Genomic DNA, 25582 nt, shown 5'->3' on the forward strand with positions numbered 1-25582 from the left:
GAGAAGGACCACATTCTGAAAGATTTAGGGGCAGAGAAGTCAGAGGCCATGAAAAGCAGGATGGTAGGGGCCGGGCTGGGCTTTTATAGGCAATGAAAGTTCCAAGGATGAGGGTGGGGAGGTCTACAGGGCCTAGATTCCCTCAGTCCTGAGAGAACATGGGTGATGATCAGAAAGGTTTCAAATAGAGCCAGCCCACTGGCCTAAAAGGCTGCACTGACCTGACTCAGACCCGACTCCATGCCTGCTCCCAATCTGTGAGGCAAGAAAAGGGAGCAATGACTGACAGGGACTCCACCCTTCTTAGGAAGAGCAAGCTAGTGCCTCCAGACTGCTCCAATCAGAACAGGGTCTGTGAAAGGGCAGGATGTTACCAACGATACCAACAAACAAATCTTAATGAGCCCTCCAAGCTGAGTCAAGAATTTAAGAGACTCCTCTGCCCAGCTTGGAAAGAGGCTTTGAGAGGGAATACGCACTAGAGCCCAGTGCAGCCCTGCCAGCCTCTAGAGTGTCTGCATAAATGTACATTGTTCTGCGTGCCCAGAGGACAAGACTGCCTCTCCTTGGGTGACCTTGCTGGCAGCAGTGGCTTTGTTAGTGTGTGGACTTTCATCATATTCAAAAGATTCTACATTTGAACAGAGTTAAGCTGGAGGAAGCTGGGAAAAAAGGAGTCAGAGAAGGCCTACTGGGGTAGCATAAACCTTCAACTGAGTCGTCACCTGGGGCCTGACTGGGTAATACGCAAATAAGGCTTTTCTCTCTCACACACACTTTTCCAAAAGCAGGGGGTTACCATAATAGTGATGATAATGATAATCTCATTTATTGAGAGTTGATCATGTACCCAGAACTCTACTGAGCACTTTTCATCTGTTGTTTAATTTAATCTTCACAACTGCTTTATGAGGTAAGTATTATTACCATTTTATAAGCAAGGACACTGAGGCTCACTGATGACAAATCACCAGCCCTGGGTTGAAACTATTAATAAGTGGTAAAGCTGCGATTCTCAATTTGTGAAGAGCAATAAAGAAAAGTGTGGCACCTTAGACTTAGAGTTCCTTCAGGATAAGGACTTCGAAGTAATGGACTCTGAGGATTAGAAGGGATCTTGAAGGCAATCAGTCATTCACTCCAGGCTTCTCTGTCTCCTGTTCACCAAGGGTGGGCAGAATGGATCCCTGGGCCCTCAATGAAACACGAGCTCTTCCCAGTGGGCATCTGGCACACGCTGTAAATCGTGCGGGGGAAGATTAGGGCCCTTCCCTCTGATCCCATGAAGATATTCTTATTGAAGAAGGTCAGAGCCAGCTGCACCGGCCTGTGTCCTGTGCATCATACAGGGCCCCTCATTTAGGAGGGGCCTCATACTTTATTTACTGCTCTGCTGTGGATGCCTTGAAATTCTTAATAAATTTTTTAACAAGAGACCCTGCCTTTCATTTTGCAATGAGCCCCACAAATTATGCAGCTGGTCCTGAACAGAGCTTCAGGATCAGGGCACGGGGAGGCAGCCAGTTGAACAATAGTAGTACCTTTTTCTTTGTAGCCTCTTCTTTGTCGTGGGTGGGCCTCCTGGTTAAAAGGTTGTACAAGATGGAGCCCAAGAAGTACTGCTAAGCACCTTTCCAACAAAGACAGATGAAACAGTACTTAAAATTTGTCAATACAGAAGAATTTCACTGGTAAACGTGTTTTTGCAAAAATTGAACTGTGTTGTACCTAGTACCAACTGCTGAGACCGGCTACTATCTATTCCAGGTTTTACTCGATTTCATAAAAACCACAAAGAGCTTGCCCCCCTTTCTTCATCATTGCTGAGCTCAGGAATTTCAAGTGCACAATCATAGCAATTATCACAGTTTTGCTCAGATTTCCACAGCAATACAGAGGATCATAAAGAAGAAAAGGAGCATTGTTTGCTGTCCAATTATGTGGAGCATGTAGAAACAGGATGTCCTGATGTCAAAAGCCCTTGTGTTTATCATACCCTGTGCTTCAGGGCATGCTTTAGTTTACAGCCTTAGGAAGACGCCTGAATAAAGAGACACAAGGCCTTAATAGGTTCCCTAGGAGTGTGATCACCTAAAACAGCATTCGCTTTTACCCAAAGACAAAAAGGAAGATTCTGAGAGATTCTGTGTTTGCGAAGAATTAGGCTTCTCCAAATCTTGATATAAGTATATGAGCCCAGGTAGATGTAAAGGACTACGCTAAATCAAAATTAAGCAGTTTCCAAGGTTTGGGTTTTTTTAAAGAGAGGAGCAACTATTTTTGACATATTGATCTATTAACTCCTCCCCACACATACATACAATTTTGCCTCCTACTTCAAAGACTAGAGTTTTTTTCCTCTTGGTTTAGTGCTGGAATAGCTGACATCAGTGATGTTTATTCCATAGCATCATTCATTCATTCATTCATTCATTCATTCATTTACAAGGCCAGGTCAAAACATGTGGGTACACTGAATAGGCTAATAATTTAGCATTCCTTCCACCAATATTCTTTTACTATTTGTTCAGCATCCGTTTATTAGAGATGGTAAAGCTGATTTGATATTAATGAAAAAATGAAAATGTCCTTGCTTATAACTCACATGTTAACTACCCTCTCATCCTCTTCTCTGAGTATTTTCAAAGCAAAATTTGCACTTCCACTTGCAGAAGCACATTGGTGAGCAAAGTAATTTACTGGCACTTTTGAAATGGTGATGTAAAAAAGATATTGACATTGCACAGCAGACAGTATTTTGCTTGAAAAAAATCTCAATACCATATGTGTAGGACACCAATATATGTTCCTGGTGGACAAAAATGTTTCTCCAAGGAAAGAAAAGATGTGTTTAAAATAAACCTGTTCTTTCGTCCTCATTTTTTTGTTATTACTATTTCCCTCACTCATCTTATTGTCTTCAAAAAGTCTTCCACATATTAGTGGATTCTTGGTTAGCTCAGCCAGTCTGAGTAGGAGGCAGAACAAAAGCTGCAAACTCTTCAGGTGCCTTTGTGAGCAAAGACCGGCAGTCCCAAGGTGGCTGCAGAAACTGTACTCACCTCTCCTCTCCTGCACATCTCCTCCACCTCTCCCCACCCACACAGACACTCTGACACAGTCATCAAGACCACCCACCTCCCTAAAGCTCACATTCACTAGAAAAGCCAGACTCTGACACAGTCTCTTAGTGTAACTCTAAGGGGATGTTGCGCGTCTTGCAGTTGCCCAGACCTCCACCACTGCGGCTCAAGTCCCTATGGCCCACTTTGAAATTCCTTCTGTAAACTAGATGGATGGTCCTCTCTAAAAAGTCAACTTTATCTGGGATCTCTTCCATAGAAGGCCTCCTTGGAGAGAGGACCACGAGTTCTGGAAACAGAAGATGGAGAGCTGGAACCCAACGGGGACTCTTCGGGCATCAGGGCATGTAGGAGTGGGGGTAGAGAGGAGAATGATAAAGAAGGAGCCAGGAGGAAAACTTCCTGATAACAGACATGTGGCAGGTAAACAGCAGAAGCTGTTGGAGTTAGCTGCTATGTCCTCCTCCTTTCCATTCCAGAGCTCTCCTAAAGAATCTCCTGGGATGTGTATAGCAAGTGGGTAGTGGTAGTTTCATGCTCCAATATACTCTTTACACAGTCTCCTCTGCTATCCGTAGAGTAGGCTACTCCTTAAACAGTTTCGATTGGGAGCCAACAGTGATGATTAAAAATTTCACTAACCAAGCCTCATAAGGAAGGCGCATTAAAAGAGAATTTGAGTATCTTCCAAATGAGACCCACAAAATCCTCTTCCTCATGCCATTTATGTTGAATGGGTGTTATCCCCAGACTTTAAGTTATGTTAATATGCCTTTCAAGTCACTTTCCTTTCTGTTTAAGCCTTTCATTGAACCGCCTCAGTCTGACATTATTACCACCATTGCTGGTGCCTCTATGCAGTACTCGCTCTCCCCAACCTCACATCCTAGTCGGAAGTGCAGGGAATGCAGTAAACCAACAGCAACAACAACAGCAAACCCAAACAAGATAGAGGATATGAATCTCCAAGAGTGTTGCAAATAGAAAGTGCTAGAAGAATCAAGAGGGAAGAGAGAACTTTAACCAGAGGCAAACAGAATAGGAGTGGCATTAGAAATAGAGGCGGGTGGCAAGGATTGTGAGACAAAAGGCAGATCTACTCAGGGGAGAGTGAATTCCTTAGTCCAAACTAGTTCATTTACTCAAGACAGTAGTGTGCTGGTAAATGTTTGACAAGTAGCTCTGATCTGTAGAGCTTGTCAATTTCCATGGTGTAAATATTTCCTCGGTGTCCTATTTCAAGCTACTGACATGATATCGCTGAACACAGAGTTGGAAAAACACACACAAAACTGGCTGTCCCCAAGCAGGTGCAAATTGGCTCAAGCACACCACTGGGGCAAGACCTCTGTCACCTATTGCTTAAAGTTAGCCAAGTTTTATTAGCCCCCAAACAGCATTTTCAAGCTGACACAGAGAGCAAATCAACTACATTAATACTTGATGTGCTACTTCCATACACAGAATAGGGAACTTGGCCTATTTTTAGCATTACAGTCTCAGGCCCACCTCTAGCCTTAGTATCCCCTTCTATAAAGGGAAGGGCATCATACCAGCCTCTGCTCAGCCTTTTGGGCTAAAGGGAATGTGCACCAGCCCAATCTGCATTACCACCATTGCTGGTACCCCTGATAGCACCTCCTCAGCTTCTCCTTGGACCTTCTTGGAAGCACAGGTGGTCACATACTGACTATATCCATTTCTAGGGCTAAAATGATGATATTGAACCTCTGGCCTGATAACCTGTACTAATATAACTCCTAGAAGTAAAAATACCTCAAGACTCTCTGAACCCAAAGTTTCTTTCATGCTTTAGAGAAATGGGAAACATCAGAAATCGGAAACGACAGTTAGGGTCTGGGGACAGACGTACAGATGTCTTATAGGAAACGCAGATTTCCCTGGGAGCCGGTCTAGCATTTCTCCACTTCCCTTTTCTAGCCACTCTACAGAAAGGACACTACTATAGGGTGGGGCCATCATAACACTTCAGACCTACTGCCATTGCAAGTAGGGTGGTGGGAGACGACCGGGTGGGGGTAAAAGGGAACCTCTGGGGAGTAGGGAAGGGGTGTCTAGTCTTTGAGTCTCATATAAAGGATTTTTATTCCATCCTATAAGCATCTTAGAGGCAGAGCAAGGGAAAAGGACCGAAAGCAAACATTTTTCAAGTTCTCCCTCACCTTCTTTCAGTTGGAGATATATGCAGGTTTCCTCAGAGAATAAGATAAATGAAACAAGAAGTGAAGGGCCAAAAATATGTCCTGAAAAATTAATATGAATATATATGTGAGTTTTTTTTTTCTTTTTTATCCAAATCCTACACCCAACTATTGTTTAAAACCTTGGTTGTGGTACAGCTAGAAGAGAACATTCTAGGTAGTCAATAAGTCCATTTATAATTTCTTGGAGCAATCTGAACTATACAACCATTCTCTCTCTTGGCCTCTACCCTTTGCTTTCCAAGTGAATTGAGCTTAAGTTATTATGAGAAATTTTATTATGTCATACTCTCCCTTGCTAATTAGCTGGCTGATTTCATCGTTTTATCAGGCCATGTTCCTAAAAACCTAATTGACAAAGGGATGTGTGTTCTCTTCAAGTTGCACATCCATCCCACCAGAGGGGTTTCTAAGGGTACGGTACATTCCAAAGTCCCTGTTTATTGGTCCTGATATTGCACAATTTTCCAACAAAGATCTTAATCACACAAACATAATTTAGCAGAAGTACTGACAGTTTTCCTGAATATTCCTAGGTAAGAGACACAGGTGGCTTCTTTGACTAGAAAAACCTGCAGGCAGTCACATGCTATGTTGGGAAGGGGAAAAGATTTCCACTGGGTAAACTTATCATTCCTTAAATATTTATGTTTGTTTTCTGTTATATAATTACCACAGTCCCCTCAAGAATTCCACCAAAATGTCTATTGTCTAAGGGGATTGTTGTTGTTGTTGTTTTCTTTTACAACAGCTTTCAAAGATAGTACATACTTGGCTTTTTTAAAACTCACTTTGAAAAGTCAGGAGACTCCCTTCTGTTGCAAGAGAGATGTGTGAGCTCATTAATTTCTTTAACGTTTCTCTTTTCCATAACAACAAAGAAACACCACTCTGTACATTCTCAACACTCTTCTAGGAAGCACAGCTTATGACAATAGAGAATATTAAATAAACCTCATACTTGCAGCAAAATCTTAAGATTTCCGAGTCAGATGAATTTATCTGAAGTGACCTTTACAATTTACTTAGCCTCACTTTCACTGTAAGCAAAATGAAGAGAAACATATTTGCTCCTACCCACAAGGAAGAAAGAATGGATAGCTTGTCTCTCCAGGAAAAAGTGGCATTCTACAGAGCGCAGAATAAGTGCTGATGAGGATGGAAAAAAGTCCTCCTGCCCAAGTAACTTACACTCCAGGAGCCCAAATGGGCCAAAGTTTATAGCAAAAGCCCAGAGACAAATCCATTCACTTACACTCCAGGATAGGACCTCTATCTTCCTTTCCTAATTTCCCAAGGTGCATAGCACATTTTTAGTCCAATAAATGTGGTTGACTAACTAAACAAAAGATAAACAGTCAACTTGATTAGTGTCTTATCTTTGTCTACCATATGTACAATATTTGGTCTTTCAAAAACTAAAATTCAAAGATCGATAACTCTTGCTTTGAATTATAAAATGTCCAAAGATCCTAATGAAAAGTGTCTTAACTCATTTAGTTATATCTCAACTTTATCCTACTCAGCAACCTTGTAGGATACAAAGTAGAATGATAGAGTCTTACAGACATCTTCTAAAACCCAAGAGATCACCTCATCCCATGTTTCACTTTTTGGAATTCCTTTGCCATCCTGTTTGGCACGCATCAAAATATCGTTATTATGTTTTATGTGGTTTGCTAATTTTCAGAGAGGAAGGTATGAATTCTGGGCTGAATTCAATTGTCAATGAATGTCTCTGCTGGATACAAACCAATTGGAGTGGTTTTTAGTGTATGCTATAGCATATCCCTATCTGATTTCTCTAAAATGTTACCTGGACAGTTAATTTGTATAAATTGAGTTTCTAATATAAATCATATCATCCTTCCTATAAAATTTGCTTTTTGCCAGCTAAAAGGACTGCTAGTTTTAGAGGAAAGAGATCAGAGATGATTAGCTTACTTTACAACTGAATCCTTCATAAATATCTCCCAGTGATAACCCAGAGAGTAATGGGAGCTGAAAACCTTGAGAAGCATGGTGTCAGATTTCTTATACTGCTACTTTCAGGCTGAAAATCACTCCATGATCATCTTAATAATGCTCGAAATATAAAACATCCCTGATTATTTATAGCCGAAATATTGTATTAATATTTGATTCTCTTAAACAGTTCTATAATTAATTATGAATGTTTTCAATGTTAAAAGATGCATACCCACTAGTGAAATCATCCACAATTATTTTGGGGTCTCTTCTCTAATAACTTTGGAGACACCTCCTTAGCAGGATAAGTAAGGTTTTTTAATAATCAGAGAGCTCCCTGGTGAGGACACCAACTGGATGCTTGTTCCTAACCCTATGGGACACACTAAGCCCTATTAAGAGTTATTATATCACTGTCCTCAAAATGGAGAGGTCTCACCAATGAATGCCTGAGTGAAGTAACACATGGCCCAATTTCTCGGGAAGTCTGCAACCACCACTCTAGTATTACCCCTTCATGATTTTCTTTGGTTCTTAAGATTTTAAAAAGTCTTCTCTATTTCTACAGACCTTTGGACTAGATGGAATCCTGCTCTCTTTGAATATTTTCACTGGATAAGGCCACGAACCTCACAAGTATTTAATATCTGCTCAAATCTCTCATGGCTTTGTCCAAATCTAGTCATAGTTCTAGTGCGCATGCTTATGACAAATCTCAGGCTTTCTCAAGATCCCCTGATGGGATGGCCTGGGCCAGCCAGGACAACAACAAGGAATATGATGACAGTAATGTAGAAGTAGCAGTAGCAGTAGTAGTCATAGCAGCTACTAATAGATACAAAATCAGGGCACCAAAGGCCATGTCGTAAGCAACTATAATTCCAAACTTCATAGACAATAAGCGGGCTGATGCCGATATTTATATTCCAACCAGTCCATGGTCCACTTCAGTGAATGCATACTTTATGAAACTTGTATTTTTGAACATGGGCATCCCCCACCTAACTTTCATACCATGCCTAATGACTTTCAGCTGACAGTGAACATTGCACGGTGCTACAGCAAACCCACCAATGGTTTACCTTCTTTGTCTGTAAAGCATTAATTTGAATAGTTTTTGCAGTATAACCTTATCGTTTGTTTTGTAAGAAGAAGAAAAGGAAAAACAAAGTGCAGGTGCCAGTGATGAAAGCACAGATTTTATAAATTTATCCTCATTGAGTTCAAGATAGAAACTGTTAGTGGCAAATAATTCATGTAACATTCACCTAACAGAGACTCTAGCTAAGCACTTGAGGGGGAAAAAAAGACTTCTTAATCCTCAGTATTTTAGATAGACTACCATACTTGTCCAAGGCTGCTGGTTCGGGCCTGATAGGACACAGCTAACCAAGGTGAAGCCAATCAAATTCTCCATCTCACCCATCTGCAGCCCTTCTGAATCCTAAGGCCTCCTCTGGAAGGACCCCAACCCTAGAAATGAGAGAGAAGGCAAAGGGCTCTAGGAAAGACCGACTGTAGAAACAACCAAACAAGCTCTGAAATTTTCTTGGAGCCAAAATTGTTTGGATTGTACCCCTTCAAAATCTAAATTAACTGGGGGGACTTTTCATGCCTTTCTTCTGCAGACAGAGGTTTTTTGAACTCTTCAGAAGCAGAGCACCTAATAAATAAACCATAACGCAATAAATTAAATTTGTATCACTGTGTCTATCTCCTAGTATGAAAGAAGCTTCTGGTCTTATTCTTTTAAGGTTTATATTTCAAGGCAAAATTTCAGCATAATTTAGAAAGTCCTTTTTCTATTGAGTCAATTTGCTGTTTTTGAAATATTGTACAAATAACTCACATACACTGTGTTGGGTAGGTGAATAATCTATCTTTTGATGAAAAGCATAAGTTCTTTTTAGAAGGAATCATTTATTTCTTAACATCCTCAAGGCAAAAACCTCCCAAGATAAAGCTAAGACTCTTTCCCTCTCTGGCTTATTTGACACCATATTTATAAAATAAATTCTCTAAATCAAATGATCTTCAACATATGATTTTGGAGGTTTATGTTCTTCACCTCCTAAAGGAGAAAGCTATTTGGAAATGTTTATTCATTTATTCAATCATTCATTCACTAGACATTCACTGAGTGCATAGGACTTGCAGAGCATTGCGCTAGGGGTAGCACTAAAGGATGGGGATGGATAGAAAGATGAATAAGAAAGAACCTTTGTGCACTGAAAGCTCAGAAGCTTATAATACATGAACCAAGCACTAAATACAAGAAGGAGGCAGTATGATTCCTAAATCTGATTGCACTCCAAGATATTTGAAAAACCAATTTAAAAATAAAGATTCTTGGGCCCCACCTACTGGATGAAATCTCCTGAATCAGAGGGTCCTAGAAGAACCTGAGAACTTGTACTTTTATAAATTCGAAATGTGAGGCTTAAATAATATTTAAGAAAATCCCACACAGCCCCTACCACTTCCACCAAAAGCATTTCGTTCCATACTCACAGCCAGGATCAGGGTCACTAAGATCTTCATTTGCAAAGCCAGAAAGCTAGCCTACAATGAAACGGTCTCCCTTGCCCAAAAAAAATATCCAGGAAGAGATGCATCTTTGACTGAGAAGTCAAAGGTTTCCAGCTGTCATTATGTTATTAGAAAGTAAAGTACCTATTTCAGCAGTGTGCGAGACTATTCACACAGGATCATACCCCATCAGAGCTGGGTGGAACCTTATAGATCAGACTTCACAAATTTAAATGGTTCAGGGCTCAGGCAGGTAACATAAATGATTAAAGCAGGCTGGAGGGGACAAGGGCTAAAGGGGTCACCTGCTACTCCACTCTAGCTGGTACTTGCCATGAACAAATGTGGGCCCAAAGTGCCAGATCTTCCATATTTTCAAGAAAAGCCAGAAACGTGGATTTGAAAAACTATTCAAGCAAATAAAAGACTTTGTAGACAAATTCAGCCTGTTGACCACCAATTTGGAATTCCCGATCTAGTTCGAAGTCTTCATTTGACATATGAGAAAATAACCTCATCCTTGTCCTTGCATCTTTTCAGTTTGGCTTGCCACAGCAGGGAGGGAATGTTGCTGTTGAAATAAGTTTTGCTTTTTTTCCTGGCTTTGAATTTTTCATTTGTATTGATTGGTCCAGATGTTTAAAGGCAAGTTTGCTAAAAGCCACATGTGGTAGGAACTATGCTGTGCTGCCCAGTCCCCATCACCCCAGCAGGCCTCAGCTCTCATCCCTCTCCTGGAGTTGCCTTCGGCTTCCTCACTCAAGGGTGCATCCCCTCCCCTGGATATCTAGCATTCAGTGAATGAAGGATGCTCATGCTTTTGTAAGCCTAGCCCTCTCACCCCAACTCAGGACAACTCTGCAGGGTCATCCTAGCTTCAGAGTTCCTCAAGGCATCTCCTATAGCTTTGTGGCTGCATTCCAGCCCAGCCTCTCCCATGCCCAGGCCTGCTTCTCCTAGAGATGTGGGTTCCATAGTGCCCCCCAGTACGTTTCCCACACAGATTCTCTGTCTTTGAGTCTGTTTCTGGAGAATGGGACCCGCACCACCGGGCACATCAGGATCTTACTGAAAATAACCTCATCTGTGAAAGTCCAGATTTGCAAAGTCAAATCGGAGAACCATTCTTTATTTCATGAAAATTTCTTGTTATTTAGTTTTAAAATTGTTTTATTCGTTTTTGAAAAATCATACCATGTTAGATGCTTCCGATCTTAGCCACAGCTATTGGGGACAGTTCCAGAAGTTCAGACTCACCTGGTGCTGACAGTGTCCCACCTCAAGTGTGAGCCATGCCTCCTTCTGCTATCAGACTTGAGGCCTTTTCTAATGCTGCAGGGGCCCACCGGGCCCTCAAAAGTAGGGCCTAGAAAGGTTAGGGGTGTTTGTGTCAACAAGGGCTGGGAGCCCGTGGATTATAACTCCAGTCTCCTGGCCTTCAGACAAGTGCCTATGGCAAGGAGCCCCCATTACCCACCCACACAGCCTATACACACCCTGATGTGGAATCTTCCCCTGCCTGTCTGCATCTCCTTGCTCCCTCACTCCTCTTCCTGGGATCATGTTCAAAACCAACTCTGCATGTCCTTTCAAACACTGGGCTTACTGACTATATTTAAAGTTCAAAATCAACTTCTACGATTGTTTCATGCATTCATTTATTCATTTAACAAATGTTTGTTTCAGGTCTTCTATGTGCCAAGCACAGTGCTAAATACTATAGATGTTATAAAAACATGTTCTTTGCCCATAGAATGTTTATATTCATTTTTCATTCAACTTTTCAGGAGCATATTGATTGAACAAATTGAGGCACACATGTTTTCTAAAACCACATTAAGACTCCTTAAAACCTAATGTCATACGAGTTAATTAATAGAGTTTTTATCTAGGTGGTACGTACAAGACAAATAAATGGATTCCTGGGTTCAAATTTTGCCTCTGCCACTATAAGCAGAAGTGTAACTTTGAGCCTCATTTTTATTGTTTGTAAAATAGGGGGTAATAATAACTTTAGTAAGTACCGTGAGGATAAAATGAGATAATCAATATAAAGAACTTGGCATAGCACCTGAAACAAAGTAAGCACTCAATACATTTTCACTATAATATCAATTATTATATTCGTCCAGCATTAACCTTCATGTCCACTGTGTGTGTAGCATGGATTCAAGCACCATGGGAATTGGGCAGAACAAATCAGAACTCAAAATACAGACACTGTCCAGTGCTATTCCACTCAGCACAGTTTTACCAGCCTGGAGTTTTAACACTGTCACCAGGAGAGCATGTGTTCTCCTGGTCACTCCATGTAGCCACAGAGAGATTGAGCTCACCTGTGGATTTGCCACAACTGGAGTTTGCTCCAGGCTCCCAGAGCCCTGCACACTGTGTGTTACCAGTCTTGTAGGGAAAACACAAAGAATGTTTTCCCTACATTAGAAAAATGCAAAGGAGATGCAAATACCAGATTTACTCAGCTGTCTGGGCAAATATCTTGCTGGCATAGAGATTCACATTGCTTCTCAACTGCTCAAGAAGTATTAGGTCCCTAGGACAGGCTGTCCCCTCAACATGAGGGGCATGTTCATGAAGAGCTACCGCCTTCTTTTTTTCTTGGAGTTGTCCCAGCACCCAGCCTAGGCTTAATTTTCCTAATTGCTCAATAAATATTTGTCCACTGATTGTTAACTGCTTGTAGATCTCCTTGAATTTGGCCCTGTCAGATAAAGAGTGTAAGAAGTATGGAAAATGTTTTAGGCAGTGCATCAGTTTTGAAAACCTGACTCTGAAAGACTTCCTGCTTATGCTTTATAAAATGCTTTAAAAAAAAGAGTGCAGATTAAATCAAATTGGTTCTTGATGCAATTGTGTGTGTCTAGGAGAGAGCGGAGCAAAGGTGAAAGCAAGAGCAGGATATCTGCCACTCCATGCACAAAAGATTGCAAAACCAAAGGGGAAAAATCCCATAGAATACAAAACATATGTAAGATGGTGACAAGAACAGCTGAGAAATAAGATCGTTGTACAGCTGAGGACAGCAAGTCACTGACAGAAGATACATTTTGTTTGAATTGTTCATTTGTAAGACGACAAAATATATTGTATGAGAATTAAATTAGAAACACTGGAAACATGAGATCCAAATTCTACAAGGTAATTATACCTCAGTAAAACTAGAAGTTGCTTGCTCCGCTCTAATTTGTCTCTTCCTGCTAACTGGAAAGCAAATGTGGTGGCTTCCTGTTATCGAGGCCCAATAGAATCTGACTCTGTCCCTGATATAATAGTTGGCCCTCTCAGCCTTCCGTCATCTACCCTTTAAGAAGCCTGTTTCCTATGACTACCTCTTGATAGAAGTGCTGCCTACAGACAGATTCTAGACTTTTCAAGCATGTAAATCAACACCAGAAACCTGCTACTATAGGAAGGCTGCTAGAGAGGATTTGAGACCTTCCTGCAACATGAGACAACTATGCCTTGCACTTGCACTTTGCAGAAGACTTTTAAAATGCATGATTTCAGGTGATTTTTATTGTAGTGAGATAGATGTGGTATGTAGAACTATGATTACCATCATCATCCTTACTTCACAGATGAGGAAACCAAGGTGCCGAGAAAGCAAATGACATACTTGAGGTCATCTGCGGAGGCTTGAGTTTGGGTCTCCAGGCTTCTAGTAAGGCTCTCTCCTCCATGCCACAAGATGCCATCTGCTTCTTTCCGTACCTTTGAAGGAAGATTGTATTTATTTATTTTTATTTTCTATTTTATTTTTTATTAGTTTCAGCTATACAGTACAATGGTTAGACAATTATAAAATTTATGGAATGACCCCCCCCAAATTACTCTAGCACCCATCTAGCATTACACACAGCCATTACAATAATATGGACTATATTCCCTATGCTGTACTCTACAGGGAAGATTTTAAATGGCTGATACTCCCCACAGACAGAGTAAGCAATGAGCTTGCCATGTCTTTTGAATAATTTGTTCAATTTATTTTATTTATAACACTTTGTATAAGCATTAAAGAAATTGTTTCAGCAACTTCCACTCCAACTCTGGACTCTAGCAAAGTTTTTAGTCAGTCCCAGTTTTGTCTGTGGGCAGATTCAAACTGACATAAGAAATGAATGGCACCACAACCCAGCTTCCTTCCATACAGCCTGCTGTGGAGACATTTTGCTAGTGACCCAAGGTCAAACTGGTGGGGCATGATGAGCCAATGCTGTGTGCCATGCCTGGGTCAGTCCTTTGTACCTCTGCATTGTTTGCTTTTCATTAGGAATCTCAAAAATGCTCCATGATCACTCAATGAATGCAATCACCATTCACTGGGTGCTAATATGTTCCTAGAGCTTTATGTACACTGTCCTATTGAAATCTCACAGAAGCCTGCAAAACAGGGATTATTCTGTGTTTATGAAAGGCCAAGAATTTAGGCAAAGTATCCAAGGTTCTACAGCTGCAAATAGCATGGCTGGGATTCAGAGCCAAACCCGTTTCTCTCCAAGGCCTGAGCACTTCCTACTAGTCCACTAAGCCTCCTAGATGAGGGACATGATGAAAAAAATGAATATAGATCAATAATAATCTTCTTAGAGCATCACACAGTGACCTTTCTAATAGAGTCTATTTTCTCAAAGAAAGAAAATAGGAAGGGAAGGAAGGCCAGAGACAGACTGTAGATACTGACTGGAACACTCTATACATGGTTTAAATATCTGAAGGCATGTTGTCCTGTGTTTTAAGAGCCACTGGTCAGTTCCCAGGATGAGCACAGGACAGAGCCCTGGGAGACAGCAGCCGAGAAGTGAGAGGAAAACTGGGAGAGAGGCAACACAGCACCATGGGCAAAGAAGAGATCCTGTGGCCTTCCCTGCCAACATCACCAGCCTATTTAACAGATTGTTTTCAGAGATTTTTAAATACTTTAAAGATGAGCATTCGGAGCTAAAGGGAGAATGCTAAAGATTTTGTTTAAAACAAAAACAATAAACTTGCTTTTTCTTCCTGCTCCTAAAGCTTGTCCCAGGCTGCAAGTGCAATGACACCGGACCACTGAAACTCAAGTGGCTCCTTTCACCTGCTGTTCACAGGAAGGAAGTGACAGCCCCACATGACAGAAGTCCTCGGCTCATCTGCCTTTTTGGCTACCAGAGTACATTTCCAGCTTCACCCCACAGCTACTTGTGAACTCAGCCCTGATGCCCGGAACTGCCTCTGAGCCCACATTCGCATGTCAGAGTGTGCGTACGTGAGTCCCTTCTCGTGCTGCGATTAAAACTCAAGCAACTACTATTTTTAGCCTGAAGAGCTGCCAGATCTTCACAGCCAGCTTGGTGAGGGCGGCTCTTCTCACCCAAGTTGCCTGATATGAAATATGAAGAAAATATCTGAGGAGGTCAAAGCCTCCAAGCTTTCTGGAAAAACAAATTTCATTTACTCCATTTCAGTGATATCCCTACACAAATAGCCACCTTTCCTTTTTGTCAAAGCTCATTGGAAGCCACAATGGCAGGTCATGTTTTACACAGGTTTTCTGAAGTACCAATGTGATGGAGGGGCAGAAGTTAGGGAGTTCCAATCCCAAACTTATACACAATGTTAAGGGGAGAAATTAGCATGTAGTATATGGTGAGCACTAGCTCAGGGTCCCAGGCTAGACAACAAATGTGACTCCCAGAGCAGGACTCAGGATGAGAGACAACTCTGATTTTAAGATATGTCTCACATACTATGGAAAACACTTTGGAGATTCTTCAAAAAATTTAAAATAGAACTACCTTATGACTTAGCAATTCCACTTCTGGGTATTTACCTGAAGAAATCCAAAACACAAATTTGAAAAGATGTATGCACCCCTATGTTCACTATACTGCTACTTGCAATAGCCAAGCTATGAAAGCAACCTAAGTGCCCATGAATAAATAACTGGATAAAGAAGAGGTGGTACATACATACAATGGAATATTACTCAGCCACATACACACAAAATGAAATCTTATTATTTGCAACGACACGGATGGACCTAGAGGGTATTATACTAAGTGAAAGAAATCAGAGAGAGAAAAACAAATACCACATGATCTCACTTACATGTAGAATCTAAAAAACAAAATAAACAAACAAAGCCGAAACAGACTCACAGATACAGAGAACAAACTGACGGTTGCCAGATGGGAGGGGGGTTGCAGGGCTGGGTGAGAAAGGTGAAGTGAGTAAGAAGTACAAATTGGTAGTTAAAAAATAATCATGGAAATGTAAAGTACAGCTTACAGAATATAGGTGGGTACTAGACTTATCAAGGGATCATTTCATAAGTTATATAAATGTCTAACCAGTTTGATGTATACTTGAAACTAATATAATATCGAATGTCAACTGTAATTGAAAAATAAAAATTAAAAAAATGAATAAGAAATAAAAACTTTTTAAATAATGATATGGCTCAAGTCACTGAAGGACCAGGCCTTGTTTTTCCCTTTGCCCTAAAATGACCACAAAGGAAGGAGCAAAGATTGTTTAGTTCAAAGAGACTCCTCAAAAACAAGTGTGGACTCAACTATAAGGCACAGGGAAATTGGGGTCCTCTGGCTGACCCTATGAATAGGGCCAGCTGCCTCAAATGCTTTGCCTAAGTCATGCTGACCCAGTCTACACATGGGGGTGGGCTGGAAGGTTGTGGGCCTCCCATTAAAGGGTGTGAAATGCAGCACTTGGGCAAGGAGATGCTACAGCCGTGATGCACCTGGAGAAGCAAGCCAAGCTCCTCTGCAAAACCAGACTTGAGTTCACACTACTCCCAATGTTGTTCAGAAACCCAGGAGTTAGTTTGACAAAACAGTCTGGGCCAGAGCCAGCCTGGCTGCCTGTAAAATGTGTGGGTGGGAGGCAGGCGAGGGGAAGGAGGGTTTATTTTGAACTCCCATGAAAGAGAAAGCTGACCTCTCTGTGCTTTGGTCATGCCCTCCACACTGACCTCAGCACACCCTGTTGCCCATCCCAGCATCTGCGAGTGCCCAAGGTCCTTTCTTGGGCTACAAATCTTGGTCTTGATCAACTAAAGGAAGTCACGAGAGGTTCAGTAACTCACACAAAGCAACCTGACAGAGCTGGCTCAGAGCCTGGGCCTCCTGACTGCTAGTCCAGTGGTCTTTTCCACCAATACATAGATGACACCCTGTCTCTTCAGCCATAAAGAGCAGTGTTGACAAAACTATTCCCAGGACCTCTGCAGTCGCATTCAGTAATGCAATCATTCGTTGAATTGACTAAGATTTGGCTCCAAGGATACATGGAGAGGGAAAGCCATCTGATTCTTTTCTCCTTTATGACTTAATATAAAAGAAAGAGCACCTTTCCATTTTGCAGAGAAGGCTGAAGCAAGAGGTATGAAGTGACTGGGCCAGAGGGCACACAAGCAGTTGGAGATGGAGATGAAAGGAGACAGAGAACCACTGAACCACCTAGATCACAGCAAGTTTCACCTCTCACCCAGCGGTCTGCAGATAGTGAACCTGCATTTGCAAGCCCCATCTTCCCTGACCCTTTGAGCACCCAGTCAAATCACCTTTCCCTCCCTCTTACCCACTGTATAAAAATGTACCACCCAACCCTGCAGGGAGACTAGTCAGCTGATGCATTAGTAGATTCTAAGGATGGGAGCCAGACTTTTTATCTTCTTGCTTCAGGTGACATTATATAACTTCAAAGTTTTAACCCAAATAATCATTGCCAGGACTAAAAATTTCAGGGTAGGTAGGACAGGAAGGCTTAGCCCTGGCATCTCCTGGGAGGCTGGGCATCGCCTCTGCTGGAGCAGAACCTGATGCCAGGGACTCGTGGCTCACAGCTGTTCAGGCAGCTCTGTCCACAGGCCCAGGTCACCTCCGGACATTTCTGACCAGCAGTGAACTCCTTTGTGCCTAAGTGTGGCAGGTCACTGGAAGCCTCTTGAAATGCAGAGTGAAATCTGCTGCCTGACACGTTCGCCCTAAGTGTTTGGCTGCTTTGCATGCCTATGGGGCAAGCAGACTATTTTTGAGCAGATTTCACAACCCCTTTTGTAGCTACTGTGGCTGCTGATTGCACATGTGTTTCAGCTTCGTTCCTGTGGCGAGAATGTTTAGCAGAGATGGTGCCTTGTTAGAAAACGTAGAGAAAGCAAGATTGAATGATTAGGGGCACAATTTACATGTCTAGACATAGTTCATGCAGCCAGCATCTGCTCCAATCAGGGTCCCTGGAATTCAGCAACTTGTGCTGTCACTATGAACCATCCATCCCACCCCCAAGAAATTCACTATGAAATCCCAAGGCAGTGGCAAGGGGCAAGGATAGCTCCTTAGCAATTTTTCTGAGAATAAATCTGGGGGTAGGGGGGGCTTTGGAATCTTATGGGAAGAAAACAGTCAAAGTATTAGAAAAATCTGTGAAAGTATGCTTATACTTTTCTTTTTGTAATCTTCAATCTCAATCCCAATTCTAGCCTCTGTGAAGGCTGCCTTGTGATGTGTTGGCCAGTAGGGCCATCTTCATCACTATGTTGGTTGCTAATCTTTATATCCCAGTCCACTTTCTTCCTCTTTGCTTGCCTTCTCAACCTAGTGACAAGCCTGGTCAACTGTTCTGCTTTTAATTTATTCCTTGATTCCTCTTTTCCGCCTTTGCCCACTGTGATCTGTCAGTAAGCACTGCTGCTCTGTTATATTCAGCTTTCACTTGAAGTCCCACCATGTTTGAATGACTGGCTTCATCAATCCTCCTTTTGAACCTTGATTCTATGTGTTATGAGTCCTTTTCATCCTGTTCTTCTCTCCTGGCTCCTGTCATGTCCTGTGTCATGATCGCTCTCATCATAAGCTATATTGGAGCAGGATCTGTATCAACCTATCCTTACCACCGACCTCATGGCCTTCTAAGATGGTGTTTTCAAGAAAAATAATACCAGCCAACAATTGATATCATGTAATAGGCACTGGACTAATGCTCTACATGCATTTTTTTAATTATCACTTAATCCTCAAGACACACTCTGAGGAGATTGCTGTTATTTTCCCAACTTTGCACATAAAGAACTTGGGGCTTTGAGAGGTAGTCATTTGTCCAAGCACATGCCACTAATAGCAAAACCAGTCTTCAGATTTAAGTCTGAATACTTAAAGATTCTTGCAAAAATTTTAGGAAGAACAAATGAATATTCAAGATCCCCAGCTTTCTGGTCATTTATTTCTCATATTTGTTTCTGGTTCTTTTTTGACTTTCAGAGAAAGTAGAACCCTGAAAAGAGTTCTACAATCTAAACTCAGAAACCAACCCCCCTTTTCCCAACAGCCTCTGGGACTTAATGCACCTTTCCTTACACAGCCTGGCAGCATGAGGACTATGGCCTTTGCTGACTCACTCATCAGGAGGTCCTGGAACCAACATCAATGCCCTCTTCATGGGTCTTCCCAGCTGGGTACACAGTCAAAGCAAGCCAGGTTCCATGCTCAGTAGAGCACACACAGCACAGCTGAAACTGGATAAACTGAGGCAAGACCTTGATTTTCCCCAAAAAATCAGAAGAGAGGACAAGGAAATTACCAAAGATAGAAACAAACATCCTGAGAGCCAGTGCTCCTCCAATTTACAAAATAATGAGCCTATTTTCTGGCAAAGTGCCTGCAGAAATCTAACTTTCTCTGAAATTCTTCCATGAATCTGACTTCTATGAGCTAAAAGAGCCAAAAGGAAGCAGCTTCTTATGGTCAAGCCACTAGCCTGAGAGGACAAGAGCTTAAATCCTAATCTTAACCCCACACCCATTTCCTGCCAGTTTATAGTCTTATTAGTGATGATGACAAGAGTTTTCATGCTTTGACAGAGGAATGCCATCTCAATCCTACTATGGAGGTCAACAATAGCATGCCAAGAAGGATAAGGTGAAAGGACATCTCAGAAACTCCTATATCTGTTGTCCGTCTGCCCCTAACCTGGACCAAGCCATTGCTCGTGTGTGAAATGTGCCTTGCTGACCCTGACTCTGCCTTCTTCCTGGTTCTTCAGAGTCAATTCTGTTCAGCAAGAGTGTCCCCAACTCTTTCCAGATGCCCATGCAAGTGTTGGTCACTTCAGAGGACAGAGAGGCAAAGTCTGAAAAAGACTGTAAAGACTAAGAAGTCACTGTGCATAGTGTCTCTGTCTCTATTTAAAGAGAATTCTGTTTTCTGGTCAAGATGGTGGAGAAGATAAATGCTATGCTTGCCTCCTCCCATGACCACATTAAAATTACAACTAAATTACAGAACAACCATCATTGAGAATTGCCTAAAGTCTAGCTAAACAAAAGTACTACAACTGAAGACATACAGAAGAAGCCACGTAGAGAGTGATAGAAGGGGCAGAGAGATGTTGAACAAGTTGGTTTCATATCCACATGCGGTGGTTAAAACTGGGAGGGATATCTTGGCTGGGGAACTTCCCCTGAGGAATGAGGGGTCCCAGCCCCACACTAGGTTCCCCAGCCCAGAATTCCAGTGCCAGGAAGAGAAGACCCACAACTTCTGGTCTATGAAAACTAATGGAGATTTTGTCTGAGTGAGATGGAGGGCTACTGGAGTCCCAGGTGTTCCCCTCAAAGGCCCTGCATATGGGCTTATTCACTAACAGATTCACTCACTCTGAGCTCCCACTCTGGGGCAGCAGCTTGAAAGGTGATAGGGACATGCAGGAAGAACCTGAATTTTCTGGCTTCAGGTTAAGGATTAGAGGGGCAGCTTTCTCCCAGACAGAAGTGCTAGTAAAAGTCATTGTTCCTTTACTGGGCCCTCCCACACCCAGAGAGCAGATGCAGGCAGCTGCCATATCTGAGTCACCATCAACCTGGCTAACAGTGTTCACCATGACCAAGCGATTCCCAGAGACCCCACTCCACCCAATTTAGCCCACATAAGCTGTTTCCAGTTTCTTTTCCATACAAATAGCCTGTCTTGGCTCATGCTGTGGGTCTAAAACCTCTCAAAGTTTCTCAAACTTCAAACAAGTAGCATCTGGCCTTGGTGTGCCCCATACCTCTTGCTAAGTAGCCCTAAGGCTAACACTAGTGGCAGCCAGTCTCAGTTCACAACTTACCCCACCCAGGAACCTCCGAACTCAGCACAAGTGGCAATTATCCGAGGATCACTTTGTAGTTCATACCAAGTAACTCTGGACAAGGCAAAAGCAGCAGCTGACCTTGGCCTGCACCTCCCTAGAGGCCTCAGAAAAAACACACCTGGTGGACAGCTTCAGAGCACCACCCAACCACCTCCACAACACACACAATAGGCAGACTTAGCAGGCACCAGAGCCCCACTAAAGCAACTCCAGCTCCACAGTGTCAGCCTCTGCATAGCAGCTTCTTCACTGTACTCACAGCCAGTCCTCACAACCAATCAATCTAAGGATCAATTCTTCCCATCAATGTGCCAACAGCAATCAAGGCTCAACTACAACAGGAGGGCTCACACAATCTACACAGACACACCTGGAGCACCTGGCTCAGGTGACCAGGGATACTCTGTCACTAGGCCCCACAAAACACCTACTACATAAGGTTATTCTACTAAGACCAAGAGACATAGCAGCTCTACCTAATACATAGAAACAAACACAGGGAGGCAGCCAAAATGAGGAGACAAAGAAACATGTCCCAAATGAAAGAAGAGAACGCTCCAGAAAAAGAACTAAACAAAATGGAGAAAAGCAATCTACCAGTTGCAGAGTTCAAAACACTGGTTATGAAGTTGCCCAATGATCTCAGTGAGAACTTCAACAAAGAGATAGGAAACCTAAAACTAGAGACAGAAACCATAAAAAAAAAAAACAGTTAAAAATGAAGAATATAATAACTAAAATGAAGAATACATTAGAAGGAATCAACGGTAGATTAGATGAAGCAGAGGATCAAATCAGCTTTTTAGAAGATAAGGTAGCAGAAAACACCTAATCAGAACATCAGAAAGAAAAAAGAATTCAAAAAATGAGGATAATTTAAGGGACCTCTGGAAAAACATCAAGTATTCCAACATTCACATCATAGGGGTACCAGAAGGAGTAGAGAGAGAGCAAGGAATTGAAAACCTATTTGAAGAAATAATGAAGGAAAACTTACCTAACCTGGCAAAGGAAATAGACATATAAGCCCAGGAAGTGTAGAGAGTCCCAAACAAGAGGAACCCAAAGAGGCTCACACCAAGACACATCATAATTAAAACAACAAAGGTTAAAGACAAAGAGAGAAACTTAAAAGCAGCAAGAGAAAAGCAATTAGTTACCTACAAGGGAGTTCCTTGTAGGTAACTAATTGCTTTTCTCTTGCAAGGGAGAATGTCAGCTGATTTCTCAACAGAAACTTTGCAGGCCAGAGGTATTGGCACGAAATATTCAAAGTGATGAAAAGCAAGGACCAACAACCAAGATTACTCTACCCAGCAAAGCTATCATTTAGAATCAAAGGACAGATAAAGAGCTTCCCAGACCAAAAATCAGCTAAAGGAGTTCATCACCACCAAACCAGTATTATAAGAAATGTTAAAGGGACAGGAGGAGGAGGAAGAGATCAAAAATATGAATAATAAAATGGCAATAACTACATATCTATTAACAATTGCTTCAAGTGGAAATACATTAAATTCTCCAATCAAAAGATATGGTGCCTGAATGGATAAGAAAACAAGACCTTTACATATGCTGCCTAAAAGAGACTCACTTCAAATCAAAAGATACACAGAGACTGAAAGTGAAAGGATGGAAAAAGATATTTCATAAAAATGAAAATAGAATAAAATAAAAAGCTGGGGTAGCAATACTCATACCAGACAAAACAGACTTTAAAACAAAGGCTACAAAGAGAGATAAAGAAGGACACAGTAATCCCATTTATAGGTATTTATTCAAACAAACCCAAAACAGTACTTTGAAGGGACAGACATGTGCATCCATATGTTCACTGCAGCATTATTTATGACAGCCAAGGTATGGAGGAAACCTGGGTGTCCATCAATGGATGAATGAATGAAAGGTGGTACATATATACAATGGAATATTATCCATAAAAAAATGAAATATTGCTATCTGCAACAACATAGATGGACCTAGAGTGTGTTATGTTGAATGGAATAGTCAGACAGAGAAAGACAAATGCCAAATGACTTCACCTACACGTGGAATCTAAAAAACAAAACAAACAGAAACAAACTCATAGATATAGAGAACATTCTGATGACTGCCAGATGGGAGGTGGGCTGGGGAGTGGGTAAAAAGGGAGAAGGGATTAAGAAGTACAAATTAGTAGTTAAGAAATAGTCATGGGGATACAAAATATAGCATAAGGAATATAGTCAATAATATTATAATAACTATGTATGATGTCAGATGGGTACTACATGTTTCGGGGTGATCACCTTATAAGTTATATAAATGTCTAATCACTATGTTTTATACCTGAAACTTATATAGTATTGTATGCCAATTATAATTAAAAAATAAAAAGTTATTTTTAAAAATAATAATGCTATTAGCAACATGCTATTGGACAGAAATATTTCAAATGAAGAAATTGGGTGACTCAAAATTACATTTATTATGCAATAGATTATGAGTTAAAGATAATATTTCAAATATAGAAAAGGCTGATTTTTTTGTAGTATTCTTATATGTTTATATTATTGTTAAAGAAAAATTTTTTAATATTAATAAGAAAAAAATGAAAAAATATTCTTTAAATAAAGAAAATCCTGAATTCCTACAGTTTTTCTCTTACTTTCTCCTCTTAAAAAAGAAAAATTCTTAAGAAGCTAAGTGATTCATATACTAAAAGGAAAGAGCGGGGAAGGGAAGTAAAAGAAAGAGAGAGAGAGCAGCAGGTTTGGTATGTGAAATGGTCCAGAGTGGCTTCCAGAGGCTGGAGGACAGGAGAAAGAAGGAGACAAGTAAGTTACATCCATGTGGCTTATGAACTGGGTCCTATTTAGTACTCTCAGAGAGACCCTGGAAAAGAATTAATTCTTTAAAAAATGTGTGTGTGTGTGTGTGTGTGTGTGTAAAATTTAGTGGCATTTCTGCAGAACTGTGCTGCTTTAGATGTGGTTTCATGCAAAATTGTCATATGCCTCTACTTTCAAAAAAATATGGAAGTGTTTTGAACTCCTTGATACCTTAAATATTGAAAAATATCAGTTGAAGTCCTGGTGCCCAGGGCTGATCTCTTGAGTCTTTGATTCCTGCTTTCTTTCTTTTCCTTCTCCCAATAAGATTAAAAGTGGAAGAGAATGTGGCTCCTTGAGGACAGAGAAGATTTCTAATCCACAGTGGTGAGCCCAAAATAGAGGCATAATAAATATTTATTGAATTGAAGTAAGAATTTGAAGCCAAAAGTTTCATGTCATGAAATGCTCACAAGATTATGGCATGCGATAAAAGAAGGATGTCAAACTATTTATATCATATAATCTCAATTTCCTAAAAGGAATATATGTATATGCCCACACATACATATAAAAAATAAAATAACCAAAATATTAACAGTGGAGTTCTGAATGGTTGTTTGGGGTGGGTGTGTGTGTGTGTGTGTGTGTGTGTGTGTGTGTGTGTGTGTGTGTTTAAGTATGTATTACTCAGATTTTCTATAATAAACATAGTTGCCACCAAGTAAACACTTTTTTAAAAGGCAGGAAAATTAAGATCTGATGCATTCAGATGATAGGATAGGTCTCTTCAGGAGAGAAGAATAGTCTAAACATAGACCTAAGATGCTGAGGAAGTCTCAATCAGAGATAAAAAGTTGAACAAACCACTTTCCATGGTCACTGTGGCACAGAATGTTCTATCATTGCCAGGAGATGGCCACAGTGACTATGGAAAGTGGTTTATTTCCTTCGGTTAGGAAAACATACCTGTTGTTAATCACATAGACCTATAAACCTCTCCAAACCTGAAGAAATATTCCTCTTCAGAACAACCATAGCGTTTTGGGGGTACTTTTCTTGACATTTATCACTGTCAACTTTGCATTGCATCAATTCATAGGAAAAACAAGAGGACTGAATTTGAAATCAAAAGATATAAATTCAAGACCTGACTATACAACATACTAGCTCGGGGACATTGAGCAAGTCATTTTTCCTTTTCAAATCTCACTTTACTTGCCACTTAAGGAATGTAGTACAATAATAATAAAAGGAAAAGAAAGAAAAAAATCAGAACCATGAAAAGGCAGGGAGAACAAATAAACTCCTTCTAAGGGCTGATAGTGTTTCCATGTTTGCACATCAGTTTAACTTTACAGTTCTTGCCATCTGTTTCTGTTGCTGTCCAGCAACTAACCATCCTTTCTATTAGTCTGCTAATATTCCTTGTGTAGACTGCCTAATTAACCTTAAGAGTAGCTGTCCCTCCCCAAACTGAAACTTGGCCAATCAGAAAGTTCCCTCAGGACTTGAATCTTGAGTAAGTGACCCACCTTCGTCGAGGCAGTTGGACTTCTTACTTGCCTTGACCTAGCAGCTTGAGAAACAGTTTCTGCAGCTTCACTTTCCAGAGCACCTTTGGTTCCTGTTTTCCAAAGCTGGTCTTTAAGCATTCTGTTTTGAGAGCTCCACTCTGATTGTACAATGTTCTCTGAATGAGAAACAAAATAAAATCTGAAAAGAATAGATGACTGTCCAATGCCCTTGAGCAAGTCAGTGGTGTAGTCAGGTCCTGAATGTATATCTTTTGGTTTAAATGTCCTTTCAACAAATTCTTCTTTTT

At 41.1% G+C, this 25582-nt stretch overlaps 1 long non-coding RNA gene across 1 annotated transcript in view; it reads right to left on the bottom strand.

Annotated features, from left to right (window-relative positions):
* Nucleotides 1-5104: 5104 nt before the first annotated feature.
* LOC120608587 (uncharacterized) overlaps nucleotides 5105-25582 on the bottom strand; it is an 83487-nt gene continuing 63009 nt past the window's right edge. The window contains exons 3-4 of the long non-coding RNA XR_005654438.1: nucleotides 13437-13531; nucleotides 5105-5347 (exon numbers count right to left, since the gene is read on the bottom strand). This is a non-coding gene — a long non-coding RNA (uncharacterized LOC120608587). The remainder of the gene's footprint in view (nucleotides 5348-13436; nucleotides 13532-25582) is intronic.

Source organism: Pteropus medius, unplaced genomic scaffold (genome assembly GCF_902729225.1).
Source record: "Pteropus medius unplaced genomic scaffold, Ma_sr-lr_union100, whole genome shotgun sequence".
NCBI classification, from domain to species: domain Eukaryota; kingdom Metazoa; phylum Chordata; class Mammalia; order Chiroptera; family Pteropodidae; genus Pteropus; species Pteropus medius.